The sequence below is a fragment of the Gymnoscopelus braueri genome, assembly GCF_963280865.1.
Source record: "Gymnoscopelus braueri genome assembly, chromosome: 15".
Taxonomy (NCBI): Eukaryota; Metazoa; Chordata; class Actinopteri; order Myctophiformes; family Myctophidae; genus Gymnoscopelus; species Gymnoscopelus braueri.
Genome location: NC_137620.1, coordinates 38,485,838 through 38,501,119, shown reverse-complemented (window position 1 = coordinate 38,501,119; position 15,282 = coordinate 38,485,838). Strand labels below are relative to the sequence as shown.

Here is a 15,282-nt window from a genome sequence, read left to right as displayed (position 1 = left end):
AACACAACATACACAGCCTAGTATACGCATACTGTACCATGTCACAAGAACCTTCAACAACAGACACAACACACCAGACAAACTGTAGTGTAGATTCACATCAGCCTTCAATTCTGAAGCCAGAAACAGTCACTGAAAACTTTTCATTGACACCCAATCATTGAGTCCTAATATGACAATAGAACTTGAATCACATTAGTACAACACAATAGGCCTATATGACAACTATAGAACACCTGCTTGAATCACATTAGTACACAACGATAGAACACAATATGACGACAAAACACAGCAACAGCTTGAATCACATACAACACAATCAGCAGCAACAGCAGCAAAGAAAAAAACACACTACCCTGAGATGTCTTCATAGCTTCATCAGTTGTGTAAGTGATGGCCAGGGTCAAACTATGGATCTCATGGACTAATATGATTGTAGACGCCCCTCTCTCTGGTCTAGGTCATCCTCAGACAAGCTCTCAAGTAGTGTTGTCTCCAGTCATCTCCATCCTCCATACATCTGACTAGCTCGCCAGTACTTTCCTCCCCTGCATCTTTCTTTAGTAAACGTCCATGTAGGTATAGGTGTGGGATACCCTCTTGATCAACATGTGGCACCAATCCAGGGACTTCTAAATAGGCCATACTATAGCCACTATAGAAAGAAAGAAAGAAAGAAAGAAAGAAAGAAAGAAAGAAAGAAAGAAAGAAGAAAAATTTACCAAGAGACACAGTTGGTTTATATTGGATAGTTTATATTGGATAGATATTCAACCATAGAGGTACATAGGGACCATCAACAATGTGTTCTGCAATATGTTTATTTTATTATTATTATTATTATTATTATTATAGTATTTATTCATTACTATTTTCAATATCTTCTAAACTAAATGATGTGACCCTGAGAAAAACGACATAGTGCAGGGGATGTATGTGTGCACATCCTTTAGATTTCTCAAAAATGGTTTTAATATTTTACAAGATTCACAAGAATATTGTATTTTACATTTTATGTTTTTAGTACTGTAAATGATGTCATAATTACTGCCATAACGGTAAAGAAAGTGATAATGCTGAGATTAGACAGATTTTTTATTTTATTTTAAAGCTCTACACAAGAGATCTGACAACGGTATACCAAAGTAAATTGACATTAAATAAAAATCTACTCATTTTAATCAGGTTTTTAATAGTTATTAATATTCTGACAATATAACACCAAGCAGTGTGAAATATTTGTATCTTATATTCAGTCATTCAGGCCTTCTCGGTGGCAACCCCTCACTGTGGAACTCACTCCCTGCTCACTCCCCACCCTCACCACGTTTAAAACCACACTCAAAACCCACCTTTTCAGACTTGCATTCCATACATGAAATCCCCACATGATGAACCTTAGCATCCCTATTCTAGACCAAACATTCAGTGAAACTAGCCAATCTACAAGCTCACAAACTGATGCGTTATAAGCTTGTAGATCAGCTATTTTTGGCTAGTGACATAAAGGTGTGAACTCAAACAAGTAGAACCCTGGGTTAGAAATTGGCCTGTTGAGCTACTGTAGCCTACTTCAGTTTCCACTAGATGGCAGCAGAGTATCAGTCAGCTGATGAGATCCTCTACTTTCAGTGGTTCTCAAGTGGTTTTCAGGGGTCCTCTAGGCCCGGGGGTCCTTTACAGGGTTCCAGTTTTTAACCACTTTAACCCTATTATAATACTTCAGATATTCTAAAATAGACAGCATGTTGCAATGTGACACGTTGTAAGCTTGTTGATCGGCTATTTTTGAAAAGTTTGGAAATGTATATTCACAAATTACAAAAGCTTGTAGAGCGGCTAATTTTGGAAAAAGAAAAATCTTGAAAAAGAAAAAAATAAGTGGAATAGAGAGGGTCCACGGGCAAATACATCAATATGTTGAAGTATGGCCTATATAGGACCAGAGCACCTTACTAGCCTGTTAATTTAAAAATAATAGCCTACACATATATGGCCTTTCTCACACACACACACGCACAAGTCTCTCATTGGTCAACACAAGACAAGCGCTTTATCCCTGCATGTTCAATTGAATTCACATAACACAAAGCTAAATATTGTATCCCGACTAGTTTTAAGTAAAATAACAAAAAGTGAAATGACAAAAATCAGCTGTATTGCATGGCAATGCTATTGCTAAGCAGCTAACTGTATTTAGCTCACCTGAATAATATCCACCCATTTGGAAAGAAAACGACCAGCAGTTCCATGTGAAGATAATTAACTTCTCTTTCAGCTGTCAAAGATGTGGTTTAGTAGTTTTAACTCCCTGACAGCACTGACAACTCTACTGTACTTCCATGTTGTGTAAGGTTACATTATACCTTGTTTATTTCACCGTTTCAATGACAAACATAAAGGAGTTTGTATCAGCACCTGTTTCCTCTCCTGCAGGTGTGGGGGGAGGGGAAGGGAGGGGGGCGGGAAAGCCTGAGGATTTAAAGAGGCTGCCTGAAGCTGCTGCTAGTCTACTCTAGGGCATTGGTTTTAAAGGTGGGGTCCTTGGGGGGTCCCCAGCAAAATGTGTTAATAATATATAATATAGCATCACTATAATTTCAACCACTTTAACCATATTTTATACTTTGTCTATTCAAAAATAGCAGATGTACAATCTCATATAGCAAGTCAATTTCAAATATTTTAGAATTTCTTAATACAAATCTTCTCTTCTGGGGTCCCCGGCACAAAACATTTTCAGAAGGTGGTCCGCGGCCAAATACATTTGGGGGTCCTTGAAAAAAAACCTAGGGACTAGGGAGTATCCACCAATAACCCGAATTCATGGTAGCTTCTAGTATCTGACAACACCACCTTAATAATTTTGTCTTAATTCGTTGTTTTCATGTTTTTATTTTGGAGACTTACAGTAGGCTGTCCTTTTGGATGTTGGTGCCCCCGGGTGTTAAGTAATAAATAACAGAGAAAGATGTTGTCTTAATTGAACAAAGTGTGTTAAATTCTAATAGCTTGTATTCTAAAGAGAATTCAAGTAAAAATTGGAAAATAAACCATAATAAACTATAAAGTATGATAATAATAATAAAAAATAACATCATATAGGCAAGTCAATGGAACAGTAGGTCTGCTACACTAACTTATACCGTATTAAGTTGAATAGCTGTTTTAACAGGATATACATCTTGTCTTGTCTTGAACATAGATAGTAAGATGAGACCCAATGGTGGAAAGTAACAAAGTACATTTGTATTGTAGTTAAGTAGTTTTGAGGTAATGTTACGTTAGGCCTACTTGAGTACTTCCATTATTTTCACACCCACACGAGGCAAATATTGTATGTTTTACTCCACTAAAATTATTTAACAACTTTAGTTACTACTGTAGTTACTTTGTAGATATAGTTTATTACAAAACATACTGTGCATTAGCCAATCAAGTCCTATTTTCTGTTTGGGAATAGGACTTTGGTTGCATTGCGACGCGTTGTGAGCTTGTAGATCTATTTTAGATTTGTTTTAACTTGAATGTATTTATGAACTCATTGTCCAGGCTCTGTTGTTTATAGGTATAGACCAGGTACATTATAACATCGAACAGCCTATAGTTGATTAGATTGAAATCTTTTAAACCATGTAATTTTTAAGGTCCCTACTTTGAGCAAGTTACTGTCTCAGTGACACAATTTTACTTAAACAGATTCTAACCTGACCTGAAAACAGAAGGTCAGATATTACTGATGTTCTTCGTGAATCATACGCAAGTAGTTGTGCAAAATAAGTATTTTTTTATTATAAAAAACAACATGAGATTATGGCAAGTTTGTTATTCATGTCCAATATGACATTTTAACATCAACAAACAATGGACAATTGTGGTTCAACCACAGGTAAATATTACCAATGCAGCTTCTACAGAACGATCCACCTCTGGTACATTTAAAGGTGGATGCCAAATATGTTGTCATGGAAAGAAGCAAAAACAAAACAAAACAAAGTCCAGGCCAATATTAATTCTCACATGAGACCCAGGATGTCAGACATATGAAGACAGAACCTTGCATGTTTGCATGCTTTCAACACAGATAACTGGACATATATCAACTATCATAACAACTATATACAATTTAACAGCAGAACAGTGAATTGGTCCTAATAATTGGATTAGCGTTGTTTGTCCCTATAGGACAGGATAGTGTTGTTTGTCTCTGAAAGACAAGTGTTGTTTGTCTCTGCAGGACACACAGTTAGCGTTGCTGTCTCTGTAGGACGTACAGGCAGTGTTTTTTGTCTCTGCAAAGACAGACAGTGTTTTGCCTCTGCAGGACAGTGTTTGTAAACGTTTAGATGTGAACAGGAATGTGAGGGCGCTCGTCCCTTAGTGCACGCGCACACACGCACACACACACACGCACACACACACAAGTTGAGGAAGATTTCTATTGGCTGATAACACAAACACGGACATAAGGGTGTTTGTCATGGTCACCTCTCGTCTCCTACCCTGTTGTATCTCATGTCTACATCCTTCTCTCCTCCCTTCATACATCCATCAGTCGTCTGTCCCAGACCTCCGTCTCAAATGCCTAATTTATGCTCTGTCGTACAACGCTGCCATGCTTTCTGAGCTTATAGATCGTTTATTTTTCGCAGCTTGAAGCCGCCGTACGACCAAGTATAAAATCAGGCTTAAGGAGGCCGGGTTTGGACGGAAACAAAAAGTACCCACATATTGTCTTTGTTCTCCTCCCTCTCTCCACTCTCCTAGCTTACAGTGTACAGGAGGTTTTTTTCAGGAGGTAGCTAGGTTAGTGGCTGGATCGAGGACAGGCACTGTTTCGGTCTCCCTCGCCCGCCCTCTCCCTCTCGCTCCAATCCCTCCCTCCCTCGCTTATATTGTGTAGCCAGAGGATTGGAGATTTCCTCCTACCAAAACAACAGGGGACATCTAAACGCAATGTTGGGTCTAGAACAATACTGAAACTGAATTGAAATTTACAGTACAGTATTTTATTTCTTTAGATATTTTACTATTGTAGGATGTATTTTCTGTCTTGCCTCTTTTTTTCTGTACATTTATTTTTTAAGCCGAGTCAGGGAGCTATGCTCAAGAATTCCAATGCACTCGTGTAAATACACTGAATCTTGAAACCTACGCCCACTGCTTTGAAAACCATCATATAACTTTTTTAAACCTCTTAATTGCTTCCACCCAGTTCTAGCCCCTACAATGAACTTGGATGTCACTAAAGGCTTTGGCGGAGATCTCCGATCATCCAGCTATGCGGCGTGATTTATTGTGCAACAGCGTTTATTGTGCAACAGCATCGAAAAAAGCAGGTCTGCGAGCTCACAACACGTTGTGGACAGCAATGGCTTCTGAGCTTGTAGATCTGCGATTTCTACGATCTTTCGGCTAGCGACACCCCCCCTCATGCGATGGAGCATAATTTGGCCACACCCCCTTCCTCCCTCGTTAACGTGCCGTCATTCGTCTCTGCCTCCCTCCACCATGCTGTATCTCTGCGTACAGCAGTGAGGCAGTGACACGGGCCAGGAGAAGACCACGGGAACGCTCGTCTGGACGTTCCTCTCCAGGAAGTTGAACACAGGGTTCCACCAGGTCCTTGACAGGTAGTTGTTAGGTGTCTGTCGCAGTGCCTGAACAAAACAAAAACGAGAAAAAAGGAATTAGCTATAACAAGATATGCATTTCACAAAGTATAAAACATTATGTGAAAAGCAGTTTGTGAGATTAGCGCCGGACACACAGACACACACACACAGACCCTCTTATAGATGGTTAGCCTCTTGCATATCTACGCTGTAGTAAATGTACTGTACAGATAATATAATATATTGTCGCTGTCGGGTGGAAACCTTGTATGTCCAAAACCATAAAGAATAAGAGAATTCCAATGGATCCAATGTAGTTAATATTTAGTCACAAACTCTTGTTAATACTTTTCATTGGTTACATTTTTATAAAACCCACAGACACACTTAACTTCTTTTTTAATAATTACCAGGAATTTACAAAAGAAAAACACAAATAGTTGAAATATTGAGGTTTCTGCCCGACAGCAACGATATGTATATGACTAAAACAATAACTGCAATCATAATCATCTTCATCATAACATTACGTTTAGGGTGTAAAACAGCTTCCATGCAGCAGCCATTTGTTTCGTCCGGTTTACCCTGTATTGTTTATGCCTGTTTATTATTTTTATTCTGCCATTTTCATTTTATTTATATGTGGTATTGGTTTTTATTCGTCAGAGAACACTGTGGGCCCTATTTTCGCCGGTGCCTTTACCCATTATTCCTTAACTTCTTTGCCATTCTTTACTATTTTTAAAAACATTTTCAAATAGTTCAAATAGCCAATCTACAAGCTCACAATGTGTCAATGTAGATCGGCTAGTTGAACTATTTGAAAATGTTTTAAAAATAGTAAAAAATGGCAAAGAAGTTTAGGAATAATAGGTAAGGCACCGGCGAAAATAGGGCCCAGAGTTTAATATCATCACACACAACAGTCTGATGGTTTATGTTCAATGACGCGTTTCATCCACTAGAGAGCAGCATAGGTACACATGATAATACTACTGTATGTAGGACAGTTTGACAGAGAAAGTAACCTGGCATCACCAGTCTTTCCACCTCGGAGGAAAGCCTGGTATTGCCTGTGTGATCCGGTCTAGGCTACTTGTTTTGGTTCCCCCTATTTGTTTCCCCAATCCCTATTTAAATGGAATAGAATTTCCCCGTGGGATAACAAAGTTAGACAGACGCTAAATAGTCTCTGGAAAGTACACTCACATTTATATCTATTTGGTATTTTAAAAATAAGCTAAACTACGCCCCATCAAGGATTTTATTAGGTAGGCCTTATTACAATGCCCTTGATCGCGGCCGGAGTGACCGGAGGGTGAGGCTTGCGGGTTCCGCCTGATGACGCGGATGACGCGCCTGGTGACGTAGGGTTAGTTTCCGCTCCCAACCAGATCATAAACCCGAAAAAAGGTATTGATCCCAGGCTACCCAGCACTATCTGTATTTTTTCCCACTTTTTCTTGTGTGCTTTTAACCCCCCTTTTTCTCCCCAATTTAGACGTCATGCCAATTAATTTCTGCCCACACACATTTTGTGTGTTGTCACTGCTGTTGTATAAATGGTAAATGGTGCGTTTATATAGCGCTTTTGTCCAAAGCACTTTACATAGATTGTGCATTACATTCACCCATTCACACACACATTCATACACCGATGGCGGAGGAAATCATGCAAGGCACCAACCTGCTCATCGGGAGCAATTAGGGGTTCAGCGTCTTGCTCAAGGACACTTCGACACTAAATCTGGGGGAGCCCCCCAGCCCGGGATCGAACTGGGAACCTTGCGGTTTCCAGTTCACTCTACCCGGCCACTCTACCCCTGAGCCACTGCCGCCCCAGTACAGTGACAATTATCACCCTCCCTGAACACGGGCCAATTGTGTTCGTACAGACGCTTGACACAGCCGGACGCACCACGGTGGATTTGAACGGTGGTGGGCAGCCACCCGAGTGCTTCATCACTACCAGTCTGACCATTCACTATACTGACAAGTAGAATGAATAATCATCTCATAACCTCAGGTGACTGAAGACCTCTAATAGGTCCACATTCATTTTCAATACAAAATATATGATTGCAGAGCTGTTTAATGAATGAAGCAAATCAACAACTAACAACATCGTCATCACCTTAACAGTGTCTGTCAAAGACAGCCTGTGTTCCATCTGCAACAGAGAGACACATCCAGTTACAGCCTGTATTTACATCTATTGTAGGCTCCTCCTAGCCTGGTAAACCCTCCCTCCGGAAATCTCAATTCCATTTCATTTCAGGAGTGAAATGAAATGGAATTGAGATTTCCGGAGGGAGGGTTTACCAGGCTAGGCTCCTCCACTAATGCCTCATAATCTGCCTCTAATAATCTCTAGTTCTTTTCCCTTCAATATTCGTGTTTCAGAGCCTCATTATCACCTTAAAGAGGTTCGTCAAAGACAACTTATGTTCCATCTGCAATGGAAAAGCACATTCATTTACAACTTCACACAACTATCCTCTTAGAATCATAGTAATGTGTTGGCACAATACTGTATATTACATACTGTATAACTTTGCAAGCCATCACCCATGTAGATCATTTAATCAGAATTAGAACAAGGTTTACATCCAGGGTGAATTAACACCCAGACACTACCCCATTCACTTTTTAATTCATGAACTAGTCCATACCCAGGTATGTGTTTGCCCCGACTACGTGCAGATTTCTGGGGACTTTCCAAAAATGCTAATCAACAGCTTAACCCATTAAAACCAGGAAAGCATCTGTGTATGCGCTTTAACCATATTTTATACGTTGGCAATTCAAAAATAGCAGCTATACAAGCTCATATTCGTGCCGCGCTATGAGCTTGTAGATCTGAAGTTTTTTGAAAATCATGAACATTTGTGCAAATCTTTGAAAATACATATTTTAACATATTTTATATTATAACATTCTTAACTCAAATCTTTGCTTCTGGGGGTCCCTGGAACAAAATATTTTGAGATGGGGCTCCGCGACCAAATACACATAATTTTGGGAGGTCCTTGACATGAAAAAGTTTGAGAAACACTGATATACTGTAGCAACATGGGTTTTTCAGAAAACGGTTAGAAGAAGACATTTGTAGAATCTGCCTCAGGTCTTAATGGGTTAAAATTGGGGGAAATTGCTTCGTCACTCCCTACCTATGCCAATGCTCAATGCTCACATGCAATTTCATATTGATTGGCAAACCCATTGAGGAGACAAAGGGATGCAGACAGATCAATTTTGGAAGGATTCTATATAGTAGGATATCACCACCAACAGCATAGTCTGTGGGGTTCACCGATTACTCTCATCAATCGACCGATTCATTTCCTTAATTTGAAATGATCTGTAATACTGTTGATAAGTGCATGCACTATATCTAATACTCTAGTTGTTCCTCCTCATTGCATTGTCTTGTCACCTTTCTGATATCCGGCAGAGACAATCTTTGTTCCAGCTGCAAAGAGAGGTCCGTTTGACAGTAAGGATGAGTGAGGTTACAGTCTCTGTGTGTCACGGTGGCAGTAGAAAAGCATTCAGTAGCTCTAGTTAGGGCTGGGCAATATCGCATCGCAACAAATAATTAATAGCTAAAATAGCCGATCTACAAGCTCACAAATTGTTGCATCGCGATGCTTTGTGAGCTTGTAGTTATTTTCACAATTTATGCAAGTCACCTTTGGACAAGTATAATATAGGGCTTAAAGGGTTAATCAGAGTAATCAATTTAATCGATTACAAAAATATATTGAAATGTTTTCATGTTGATTCATTGATATATAAGAATAAAAAACATATTACCAAAAATAATCGATTATTGGATCAACCTATTGGTTCTGAATGTCGGTTTCGATATATCTTCGATTAATTGCCCAGCCATAGCTCTAGTGTAGTGACAACTGGTGTGTGTGCACCCACTCACCAAGCCACCCACTCACCAAGCCACCCACGTTGACACACACACACACACACACACACACACACACACACACACACACACACACACACACACACACACACACACACACACACACACACACACACACACACACACACACACACACACACACACACACACACGTGTGAAACAGAGAGGAAGACAGAGACATTATGAGAAAGATGCAGAGAATGTGTGAGACAGAGAGGAAGACAGAGTGGTTAAAAGAACACAAAAAGAGGTAAAGAATGAGCGTGAAACATTTAAACAGGAAACAAAGCATCACCACCCGACATACGCACACACACGGCACACGCATGCATGAACCAGTCCTTACCAGTTTCATGTCACTTTTCAGTTTGCTGAAGCCAGCTCTCTCACTCTTGGTGGCTCCAGCGTGGCCGATCTGATGGATGGAGAGGGAAGAACTGACGCCAGTATCAATCTCTCGAACTGCAGGGGGGGAAAAAACAAAAACACATTTAAACACATCTGGTTCAGGACTAATAGATAATAAATTACTCATACAATTTGGGTTAATAAGTAAATAACAAGAAACGCAGCCAAAAGTATAGTTGGCTGTGATGTTCACAGGGCTCCAGATTAACATTTTCACCACCGTCCCAGAACTATAAAAATACAAAGTTAACTGTCCAAAAGTGAATATAAACCGTACCAAAGATCTAAATGTCAGGTTTCTTCACTTTGTCTTTGTCATCTGCTTTGTCTGCTATTGGCATAAAAACACAATTCAAATGCTTAGAAGATTAGTGTACAAATGTATGGTCACATTCTATTTTTTTTATGTTTAAAGGCTATTTTTATACCTTGAAATACGTAGTGAAACATTTTACACTTTTTTCTACACCAGAAGAAGTATATTCCAGCTTTCACCACAAGATGGAGATTCCTCTTAGTGAGACACTTTGAAAGTGAGTGAGCTGTTGTCTTTAGTATGAATGCGGAAACAATGGGAGGACAGCTCAGTGCCAGTGATCCACTGTTTACTGGGTGCATGGCTCAAAAGAGTTCAATATGAGCTAAAGAACTGCCAGCACTCACAGAAATGTCGTTCGGGCACTTTTATTCAGAGCTAGGCACAGGCAAACCTCAGCTACTCGCCTTCAAAAAGGATTTACCTGAAGGGCAAAAGTATCTAGAAGGACATTTCTGAGAGTGCTGGCAGTTCTCTTGCTGCTTTAGCATTATTAAAACGTGTAATGAAAAGCACAGAATTAATGTGACACAAAGTATCACATTTCATTGGATAATGTCAGACTTTTTCATTGGATCTGGTTATTTTGTATGAGACTGGAATGTTATTGGTAATGTTGTAGGAGACTAAAATGCAGTGGTGTAAAGTAACTAAAAACATTTACTCAAGTACTGCACTTATTACTTAAACTTTTGAGGTATTTTTTACTTTACTGGAGTATTTCCAATTTTCAATACTTTTAATTCTACTCCACTACATCTCAAAGGCAAATATTGTACTTTTGCTCCACTACAATTATTTGAAAACTTTAGTTACTAGTTACTTTGTAGATTTTGATTATTATTACAAAAACATACATTAACCATTTCAACCCTATGGCCATTTGAAAATAGCCGACATACAAGCTATTTCCAAATGATTTTTTTATACATTTGATACTTTTGTGAAACGGACAATGAGTTGCATAATGAGTACTTTCTACTTTTGGTACTTTACGTACATTTTGGTACCAATACTTTTGTACTTTTACTCAAGTACATTTAGAATTCCAGACTTTTACTTGTAACAGAGTATTTCTACATTGCAGTATTGATACTTTTACTTGAGTAAACAATGTGAATAGTTTTTCCACCACTGCTAGAATGTGATTGGCTGTAATTGTTATTGGATGACTGACCACTCTTCTGCACACCAAACTCTTTCCCACTGAGGATGTGATGAAGAAGATTCTTCAACTCCGACGGACTGAGACTCATCAAACTCTGTCGCCTCCTCTCCTGTTACACACACACACACACACACACACACACACACACACACACACACACACACACACACACACACACACACACACACACACACACACACACACACACACACGAGTGTGAAAAAGAGAGGAGGACAGAGTGAGAAAATGAGAAAGATGGAGAGAATGTGTGAAAAAGAGAGCAAGACAGTGGTTATAAGACCCACGCACACGTTCAACGTGTTACCATCAATTCTCACGCTCTGTTCAGACTGCAGGCCAATGCATGTTTCTCATATCTGCTCTTCATGCCCACACTGCTATTTGCAAGGGATCAGATCGGATTTGTCTGCACTGGTTGCTGTGTAATGCTTCATGTACAGTGACACCATACATGGACAACTCGCAGCCCAACTTCACTTAATGCGGCCCGCAGGTTAATATCGGAATACTGATACATTTGATTGATTTCAGCTGTTACAATTCCAAACATGCAAACATGACCCGCTTTAATTACATTACTTCAGTCTACATTAGTAGGTTAATGACTAGTATTACAATTCTATTGTCTTTGTATGTCCAATGTATTTGTATTTAAGTTCATAAAGTTAACATAAGTATAACTAAATGCATTTGAAATTAAATAAAAACGTTACTTTTCAGGATTTCAATTCAAAAATAGCAAAAAAAAAATCTGGCTTCCAATTCAAAAATAGCCGATCTACAAGCTCAAAACGTGTCGCACTGTGACGTGTTTTGAGCTGGTAGATCGGTTATTTTTGCTACTTTTGTGTGACATAGAATGGCGAAAAAGGTTAAAATACGGAGAGACAGTATATGCCATGTGGCCCTCTGGAGTGAGTGTGGATCATCTCACTCATCATCAAAGTTGCCCACCGCTGATGTACACCGTAGTACGACAATGTCGCTCGCGTGGTGAGCTTGTGGATCCGCTATTTTTGGGAAGCGACGCCGTCGTACGGCTAACTATAAACCTGGCCTCAGTGTCCGAGTGTCCAGACGGACACATCTTTAGATATCAGATTTAAATTGCATTTCAAACCACTTAGGAATGTGGTTTGAAGCCAGTCTGAAAACAGCCCAGAGTCACTCTCTGCTGTGTGATCTTCATCGCCAGTCCATGTGTCCTTACCAGAGCAGTTGAGTGACTGGGCCAGCTCGGTGGTCATGACCTGGATGATGAGTCCAATCCTCAGTCTCATCATCTCACCGAACAGGCTGGGCTGAGTCCGGATGTTCATGGCCAGGAACACCATGATCTCCTAACGGACGGACAGACAGACAGACAGACAGACAGACAGACAGACAGACAGACAGACAGACAGACAGACAGACAGACAGACAGACAGACAGACAGACAGACAGACAGACAGACAGACGGATGGAAGAGAGAAAAGACAGTATAAGAATGACAGAGATGTGAATGTGGAAAGTAGGTGGATGATTAATTTAATTTAGTTTATTTCTTTTTGCTATTAATGCTGCTACAGGTAACTTTCACGTTTAAACCCAAGTACCCCCCTTCCCCCGAGAGTCCTGAAGTTTTTAGCAATAAAAGTTTGAGCTCGACAATACGCATGCAATACCTCTTGTCAACCAGTAGGTGTCTCAGAGGAAGAGTTGGGAGACCACCTCCAGTTATATTGTATTAACATACTCCATACAGATTTGCTTTATTCTTACCAAAAAAATGACAGATTGCAGTTTTAATGATACTGTCCTACAACCTGTAAGACGTGTGGCCAGACTGTTGCCTCCCACAAATGTATCCTAATATAAAACACAATTATCTAAGCATATAGCTTGCTGCTTATCAGAAATGTAAAAAAAATGTAAAGATATTTTAAAATATATGAACGGGAAATGACAAACAGATGCCAGTTTCCATGTTCGGATTTTGGGAGGTGTAGTTCCAGACTATACATAGCATTCAGAGATTGTGGAATAGTTCTCTGGCCACGAGAGACTACTAGTGCAGTAGCAAAAAACTAGTACTTTACACCTGCACATGCCTGGAAGCCAGTGTCAGTTGTTTTTATATAGCCTGAAACGGTCCCTCTGTATCAGTGAGTGACCCACCTGCGTGAGTATAGCTATCGTTATGTTGTTCTCGCTGGCTTCGTCTATGAGTTTGACCAGCTGGTCAGGAGGGATGGGGGCGGTGATGGTCTTCTCTCTGGGCTCTGGAGGCAGACCCACCGTCAGGTGCTTCTGGTGGGCCAGCAGATCAGAACACGCCTAGGAAGAGACCACAGCTAATGACAAAGAGCTCTGGAAATATTACATAAAATCATGATCTGCAAAAATACAAATGAGACTTTGTGTGAATTTAACTGAATTATGTGCCTGTGTGTATGTGTGTGTGTGTGTGTGTGTGTGTGTGTGTGTTTTACGTACCCAGTCTAGCTCTTCCACCTTCTTCCTCAGCATGCCAGAGATCATTCTGATGAGACCCCACTGTTTGAGCTCTCCTGCCTTCTCATACAGGTCAGTCAGCAGAGAACGCACCGTAGAGCCATTACCATGCAGACATGTGTCCCAGTCCATTCCCCTGCGCACACACACACACACACACGCGCACACACACAGTGTCAAGTGAGCAATGAGCATACACACTGATCAACGATAACATACGGTCAACATGTTGAACATGAGTGACGTGTTGACTGTGACACCCTGTACATAGGGAGTGATTTTGATTGTCTGTTTCTATTGTTCATCAAGTCACTCTGAAAGTGATCCTAAAACTTCCATTATAGTTGTGGTGTGGACTCCTTAGAACCATTTTAAATGCTATATTCATATTAGTTACTGTTATAGTTATCATTCTTGGTGAGGACAGCCCTTTAGTCTTGCCCTTTATGTCTTTTTGGCTTCAGAAAAATTTGCATTATGTCAATAACTGTTAGTGGCACAATTATGGAAAAGCTGACTGACTTGTCCTTGAAGAGAATGTAGAGTATGTCAGCCTGGTCCTGCAGACTATGTGTGTCCTTCAGCAGCTGAACCAGGGCCTTGTAGTCTATGGCTCCACTGGCATCTTTGGGTATGTCACTGTCTGTGGAGATCACTACTGGACAAGCCTGCAGGAGACACCAGAATGATAATATGGCATTAACATAGATTACATTTCACTTTAACCTCAAATGAGTACACATCACAGCACTGAGAATGACCACTTAAGCTATTTTATACTTTGTTGTTGTACAACAATACACATAAAGTATGAGCGAGTGCACACACACAAACACACACACACACACACACACACACACACACACACACACACACACACACACAATGATGACATTGCTTATCACCAAATTTGGGTACCACTTCACTCCGATCCCAGCCCAAACCCACACACACACACACACACCTGGCTCTCTTGTGGTATAGTGGGATCCGCCAGATTGAGGCTGAGCGAAGAGTGGCGAGTACGGACAAACAACCTGTTTGGCAGGTACATGTTCACATCTGAGAGAGATGGAGAGAGAGAGAGAGAGAGAGAGAGAGAGAGATGGAGGGAGAGAAAGAATGACAAAAATAATGAGAGAAATCCATCCATCCACCCGGCTCTCAAGATAGTAGATAGGGGTCACAGATATGAAATACAAACAAACAAACAAAAAACATATAAATGTGGCCTAATGTTGAATGTGTGTCAACTGTGGATCATTGAAATTAAAACAGTTGATAATCACTGAGTTCACTGAGAATACATAAACCAACC

The 15,282-nt window shown here is 40.2% G+C and overlaps 1 pseudogene across 1 annotated transcript in view; it reads right to left on the bottom strand.

The window, feature by feature from the left end:
- Nucleotides 1-4,780: 4,780 nt before the first annotated feature.
- Nucleotides 4,781-15,282, bottom strand: part of LOC308101179 (phosphorylase b kinase regulatory subunit alpha, skeletal muscle isoform-like) — a 33,858-nt pseudogene continuing 23,356 nt past the window's right edge. The window contains exons 19-27 of the transcript XR_013934994.1: nt 14,929-15,026; nt 14,487-14,632; nt 13,947-14,100; nt 13,629-13,787; nt 12,682-12,811; nt 11,460-11,559; nt 9,905-10,020; nt 7,750-7,785; nt 4,781-5,660 (exon numbers count right to left, since the gene is read on the bottom strand). The product of XR_013934994.1 is annotated as a phosphorylase b kinase regulatory subunit alpha, skeletal muscle isoform-like (transcript). The remainder of the gene's footprint in view (nt 5,661-7,749; nt 7,786-9,904; nt 10,021-11,459; nt 11,560-12,681; nt 12,812-13,628; nt 13,788-13,946; nt 14,101-14,486; nt 14,633-14,928; nt 15,027-15,282) is intronic.